Source organism: Hevea brasiliensis, chromosome 4 (genome assembly GCF_030052815.1).
Source record: "Hevea brasiliensis isolate MT/VB/25A 57/8 chromosome 4, ASM3005281v1, whole genome shotgun sequence".
In the NCBI taxonomy this organism is placed as follows: domain Eukaryota; kingdom Viridiplantae; phylum Streptophyta; class Magnoliopsida; order Malpighiales; family Euphorbiaceae; genus Hevea; species Hevea brasiliensis.
Window position 1 is genome coordinate 26,239,848 of NC_079496.1, and position 6,000 is coordinate 26,245,847.

Sequence of the window (6,000 nt, forward strand, 5' to 3'; positions counted from 1 at the left end):
GTAGTACTGCCTACAGAGAAAATCATGAACTGACAATATATGTCTGGTATGATTGTTCTATAGGCTATATGCCTATTTATTGGCCATTATGCCTAACTTTATTTTTGGCTTTACAAGCCTGACAGCTGGCCTCGTGCCTGACAGATGTATACAGGGTAGACATATGACTGTCTAACCCGTATACTCCCATGTATCCAGTATTATAGTTTGTTATAGGTTACTTGAGCACAAATATACAGGTATGACATGAAATATACCGATATGACATAAAATACACTGATATGAATCCAAAGACTCTAAGATGAGTTTAAAAAGCCAGAGAATGAAATTAATACACAGAAAAGGTACTGATAATTAATTTATTTCCAAAGTACAGAAAAGTCATAAATGACTTAGACTATATAAGAAATGAACAGAAAAGATACTATTAAATTTAACTATCCCAAAGTGTAGGAAATTTATAAATGTCTTAGAATTAATGACAAATTCACTGATATGAGTTTAAGGAGACCGAAAATGAAATATATGCATAGATAAGATCCTAAAAAATATATTGATTCCAAAGTGCTATAAAATATGCAGTTAACTTAGAATTATGAAATTACACATATTATTATCATTTTAAATTATTTAGTTATTTTGTTTAAGATTATGCACTACTAAGCAATTTGCTTAGAGCGTTAGATTTTCCATCACGTAGGTATTAGAGACCAGACCCACCAGACACAGCAGCAGTTGCCACAGTAGTGTATCGACTACACGCTGACCAGATCTACTACAGCTACAGCTCAGTGTCCACCTCAGCAGTGTTTTATTTTGATAGGGCCCATGTAACTAGGATTTTTCATTTTGTATCATGTACAGTCTAATGTATATTAAGTTTGAACTCTCTAATAAATTGTAATTATATTTTGAGACTGTAAATGTATGTATATAAATTCCCATATGAATGAATGAATGGAAAGTATATTCACTTGAAATTGTATGAGTAAGAAAAGATATACTATATAACAAGATGAATAGTTATAAAATTGTTTTTAACAGGTAGCTGGTGGAACCTGCCATATGTTAATAAAACAGAGGGGACTCTGCCCGGGTTTCCACAGAAATAAATTGTGATATATAAAAAAAAAAATTTTCACATGTTTTCTATAAAGTTAAAAATTAACAATGGACATGACAGGATAAGATAGGGTGCTCCGACACCGAATGTGGCACTCCTCACTTGGCTACACTGTAGACGGGTGAGGGGCATCACATTTAGTGGTATCAGAGCAGAGGTTTAGGCGGTCCTAAACCTAGATTGTTAGAAATAGATAGAGTGCATCACATGCATGGGCCTTTAAATAGAGTCGAGGTGATTCTAATGCAGATCTGTTCCTTGTCTATTTTTTAGGATCGATGGCATCCGATCCATCAAAGCACGGGTCTCCAAGACTGATAGAGGAAGAGGTAGAGAGTCATGCACATGCACCTACGTCTAGTCGGGGGCGCAGTAGCAGCAGAACAGAACCATCGTTGGGTGCTTTAATAAGGATACAGCAGGCCTTCCTAGAACAGATGACTCAATTACTCCGTCAGGTCACTGGAGCTATGCCATCACCTCCCCAGCCAGAATATAGGACCCCAGTAGAGAGAGTTAGAAATAATGAGCAATTCAGGAGGGATAGGCAATGCAAGAGAGGGTCTGAACCTGGCCAGTCCAGCACAGCTGCTACAGAGAGCAAGAGACACAGGGGGTCTCAGGTTCAGATTTAGAGCAAAGAATAGAGGCATAGGTTCCGGTTTGCCCTAAGGAGAAGAGGTCAGACGGGTGTATCAGTTGGCAGTTCTATGGGTCCTATAGCACAGAGATCAACCCCGATGCTAGTTTGTACACATTGTGGAAAGAACCACAGAGGAAAGTGTAGACTGCTGATGGGTGGATGTTTCAGATGTGGGTCCACAGAGCATTTTTTGAGAGATTGTCCATAGGGGAGTGCTCCCACTGCTCTACTGCCGACTGAGAGGTTTGCCCCGATAGTACAGAGGGGTAGAAGACTGATGAGACCAAAGACAGCTGATACATCACAAAGGGCTTCTGAGACTATAGAATAACCCGAGGTTGAAATAGCACCCTGCGTGTACGCTAAAGCTCTGGAGGAGCCAGACCTGGTAGACATTGTAATACCTTTAAATATGTATTGATAGACCCTAATTATGTTCACTCTTATATATGCATTGTACCTCCTATTGGAAGACGATACTGATAGATGGGTTAGAAGATGACATACTTGTCACCAACCTTTTAGGTCATCAGGTGATTGTAGATTATCAACCGAAAAGGATCATGTTAAAGATAATGGATGGAAATAAGAAAGAGACTGTATATGAGATGAAAGAGGATGAGTGCAGAACTGATTAAGGATAAGTATAGGAAAAACTTGATCTATTGGTGTATACCATGGTAACTACACAATGTTCTTGATGTTTATGCTGTAAGCTGCAGATTACAGTACCAACTTGGAACAATTGTGTAGAGCTACATATTTCCGATAGTAAATCGAGATAGGGATAAGATTATAGAGCTAGATCTAGTAAGATAGACTAAGGATTATCGAAAATGCTACATATATATACGGATCACAAGAGTCTGAAGTAATTGCCAACCCAGAAGAAACTCAATCTGAGACAGAGGAGATGGATTGAATTCCTTAAAGTTTATGACTGTGTGATCGATTATCACCCGAGGAAGGCAAATGTAGTGGCTGACGCACTGAGCAGGAAGTCCATTATGGCTTTAAGAGCATTGAATGCTCAATTGTCTTTAGCATAGGATGGGGTACTTTTGGCTGAGTTGCTTGTAAAGCCAAGCTTGCTATAGCAAATACAAGAAGCACAACTAAGGGATGAAAAGTTGCTAACTATTATAGGCAGAACTCAAGAGAGAAAGGAGACTGATTATGAGTTGAAATGAGATGGGTGCCTATATTATAAAGGCAGAATATGTGTACCAGGAGATGAGGAACTGAAGAAGAATATCTTGAAAGAGGTGCACAGTAGCTTCCATGCTATGCACCCAGGAAGTACTAAGATGTACCAAGACCTGAAAACACATTATTGGTGGCCTGGAATGAAAAAAGAGATTGGTGATTTATGACCAAATGTTTGACTTGCCAGTAAGTTAAGGCTAAGCATCAAGTTCCATCAGGGCTGTTACAACCTATATCCATACCAGAGTGGAAATGAGACCGCATCACCATGGATTTTGTCACTGGACTACCATTGACATAGAGGAAGCATGATACTATATGGGTGATTGTGGATAGATTGACCAAGTCAGTTCACTTCTTACTAGTTAGAGTCGACTACTCATTGGAGAGGTTAGTAGAGATTTACATAGATGAGATAGTTCGGCTACATAGAGTGCCAACATCAATCATATCTGACCGAGACCCGAGATTTACTTCGAGGTTTTGGAAGAGGCTATAGGAGTCTTAAGGCACTCAACTACACTTTAGTACGGCTTTTCATCCATAGACGGATGGACAGTCAAAAAGGGTGATTCAGGTATTGGAGGATATGTTAAGAAGCTGCATCATTGATTTTGAAGAAAGTTGGGAGAAGTATCTTCTTTTGGCAGAGTTTGCTTACAATAACAGCTACCAAACCAACATAAAAATGGCTCCATATGAAGCATTGTATGGGAGGAGATACAGAACTCCCTTCCGTTAGACAGAAATGGGGGAACAGAAAGTAGTGGGCTTAAATTTAATGAGACAGACTGAGGAAAAAGTGAAACTCATTAGAGACAATTTGAAAGTCACCTCAGACAAACAGAAGTCATGTGCCAACCTGAGGAGAAAAGATATAGAGTATGAGGTGGGCAATAAGGTGTTTCTCAAGGTATCACCTTGGAAGAAAGTGCTAAGATTTGGTAAGAAGGGTAAATTAAGCCCTAGGTTTATTGGTCCATACAATGTCATTAAACGTGTGGGTCCAGTAGGCTATAGGCTAGCTTTACCACCTGAGCTGGACAAGATTCACAATGTATTCCATGTGTTGATGCTTAGGAGATACAGATCAGATCATTCACATGTCATTTCAGTAAAGGAGATAATTTTGCAACTTGATTTGACATATGAAGAAGAACCAGTCAGAATCTTAGCACGGGAAGTGAAAGAACTCAGAAACAAAAGAATCCCATTAGTGAAAGTCATGTGGAGACACCACAACACAGAAGAAGCGACATGGGAGAGCAAGGAAATGATGAGGCAGCAGTTCCCTCAGCTCTTCACATTAGGTAAATTTTGAAGAGGAAATTTCTATTTAGAGGGGAAGAATTGTAATGCCCTCACCGTAGGTAGTCCGTACATTCTACTATTCCGACGACTAATGTCTATTCAGACAGTCAGAATATCTGAAACTATACTTAAACTATAGTGAGGAGGCATAAATTGATGGAATAAATGTTAAGAAAATATAGGAAAATTTTAGAGAAAATGAAATAAAATTTAGAGAATTTATTAATTGGTACAAAAATAATAATAATAACTCGATATGCACTATGAAGGGCATTTTGGTTATTTCACCCCCTATAGGTGAATTTTGACTTAAATGTCAAAATAAAATTGAGAGAATGAAATAATTAACATAAGTTAAAAAAATTTATGAGTTGAATTAGAAAGAAGAAGAAGAAAAAAGGAAAAAAAAAAAGAAAAGAAAAGAAAAGAAATGGGTTTATGAAATTATAAAAATTTAAGGTACAAAAAAAAATAGAATATATATAAGACACAAGATGACAAATCCTACCAACCCATCATCTTCTCCACTCCACCTCTTCTCTCTCTCCATGAGCCAGCTGCTTTGGTCCTCTCTCCACCATTTTTTGTTCAAGCTTCATGCTTGAATCTTCCTTCATTTTCCCAACAAAACCATTAGCCCTCTTCACTAAAAATCCTCCCTACTCCATAAGGAAGCTTTAGATACCCATAAGAAGAAGAAAGGTTGAAGTTTGAAGTTGGGTCACAAGAGGTTAGTACCTAATCTTCCTTTCTCCCTTTATTAATCCTTGAGTTAAGGTTAAGATGAAGTGAAATTTGTAAGAAATTAAAAGAAATTGGTGAGCTATGAGGGGAGTAAATTTTCAGTACCCATGGTAAGTGATGGTCTTTGATGACTTTAATGTATATAAAGTGATTTAGTGATGTTGGTTGATGCATTGATAAGTATTAGAAGTGATTTACATTGAGATTTCATGAGGTTGAAACTGTGAGTTAGGGTTTGACCTAACTTTGATACTTTTGATTATACCTTGCAATTGGGATTGTTGAGAGGTGTTGATGTTATTTAAAAGTGCCTTGAATGTCAAATTGAAGTAAGGAAGTTGGAGGAGATTGAATATTGGGAGTGCCATTTTCTATAGGTTTGGGACTCAATGAGTCCAATGTGTTTGGTGAACCATAATTGAAGTTGTGTGACTCCAATTGGTATGAGGCCAATTGGAGGTGAAACTAGACCCAAAGTAGCCCTTTTTTCATGAAGACACCATGCCTAAATTTCATCAAAATCCTGACCATATTTCTGCCCAAATCCAGATAACCCTGCACAAAACCTAGAAAATGACCAAATGAACAGTGCATATTCATTTGGCCATAACTCCCTCTATACTGTTCTAAATGACCTGAATTTGATACCATTGGAAAGCTTAGATATAGGGCTACAATTTTTATGAAGACCACTAAACCCAGAAATGCCAAAAACCAAACCAAATTACTGGCCCAATTTGGGTCACAAAACTATCCAGAATTAGGTTGTCCAGAAACTGCTGGACACAAACTTACCCGACCAGTTTTGGTGAAATGGCCATAACTTGGTCTATAAGAACTCAAATGTAATGAAACCAGTGGCAAAATGTCCACAAGACATAGACCTATAAAATTAGTATTTTGATCAAAACCCATAAATCAAGATAACTAGGTCAAATTGCTAGAAAAATTCAATACATCAAAACCTGGAATC